Raw genomic sequence first — 1,572 nt, forward strand, 5'->3', positions numbered from 1 at the left:
ATCTGCCAATGAGACTATAAAACTACATACCAGGTGTGTGGAGCTGGAGCAGTAACCAGCAGCTGGAAGGCTGATATTTCTGGTTCTTGGAACAGTAGAGACAAGCTACTAGTGTCCATCAAAGGGGGAGAGTCCCAGTTTTGTAATTTACCCTCAGAACCTGAAATATCTGACTGGGAAGAGCAATTAACAGGCTTGGATGGGCACCACTGCTTTGAAGTCATATATCTCTGGTTCCCAAGGGCCGATTTTTTAAATTCTTCTACCCATGGAAAGAGGGGACCCTCAGCTTACAGCCTAGGGCCCTTAGACTCCTGGGGGGGGGTTTCTGGGTACTCAGAAAACCCCCCTGCGTGCGCTTCTGGGTCCACCCGTAATATTAAACTTCACCAACTTTCGGCGAGGTTAGGGCCTAGGTATATTGGTCCCTTTCGGATTGTCAAGAGGGTTAATCCGGTGGCTTTTCGCCTTTTGCTGCCTAAATCCCTTAAGATTGCCAACACCTTTCATGCCTCCCTTCTTAAACCAGTGTTCTTCTTGCAGAGTATTCCCCGCAGGATTAACCCTGGGTCTTCTCCAGTGGTTGTACGGGGACAGCAAGATTTCCGTGTGGAGAAGATTTTAGACTCCAAGTTTTATAGAGGTTCTCTACAGTTTTTAGTACATTGGAGAGGCTTCGGTCCAGAAGAGAGATCCTGGGTTCCCGATAGGGATTTGCATGCTCCCCACCTCAAGAGGGTATTCTTTCGTGAGTTTCCATGGCACAGGCCTCTCGGCGTTCCCCTGCAGCCGCTCAGCGGTTGCCAGGCAACAGGGGACGCCGAGGGAGGCGCGCTTGGTCATCCTGAATTACATTCTTCCGGAGGCCGGGTGTCTGGCGGCGCCATTGATTGGCTGCACCATCCTTCTTAGGGGATGGGCTCAGGCAACATGGCGCCGGTTATAGCTTTTTCCCTAGCTATCCTAGTCGATTCTCCAGCTCCCAGACCCTGTATTCCAGAATCTCTGGTTCAGCAGTCCTGGTGCCTTTGCTCCGTTTGTCCTGCTCACCCTCCAGGGGCCACGTAAGTGTTCCTCTGGAGCCTGGTTGTTTTTCATTATCTCTCAGTGACAGATTTCCCTTATTTTTGGTTATTATATTTCTGGCTGCCCAGCCCATCTCTTTGTTTAGGGTTAGGTCCCTGCATTCTCTGTCAGCCCTACCGGTCTCCGTTAGCAGTGAGGCTGATTCCAGATTTATGTAGATACCCTCCCTCCTTGGGAGTCCGGTGTTGTTCCTGTCCCTTCACTAGTCGTTTTGGGGAATTCATTGTTTTTGTTTCCAGTCTTGGTTTGTGGGGATTCCCCGTATCTTTCCACCTGTGACTGCGACTGGGTTGCATCCCCGTCCTTGGCCTGGTGCTGGCAGACAGGGTGTCATCTCCAGTTAGGCCCAGTAGTCAGTTTACCTCTTGAGCATACCTCTGACGATCGCTAGCCCTTTGTCCCCACATAAGACCTAGCTGCATTGGGGTTGGAGCGCTCGCAGGGGCTTGACATTTGCCAGAGGTACTCAACAGAGTGAGTGTAGGG

This window comes from Crinia signifera, chromosome 6 (assembly GCF_055691185.1).
Source record: "Crinia signifera chromosome 6, ASM5569118v1, whole genome shotgun sequence".
NCBI classification, from domain to species: Eukaryota; Metazoa; Chordata; class Amphibia; order Anura; family Myobatrachidae; genus Crinia; species Crinia signifera.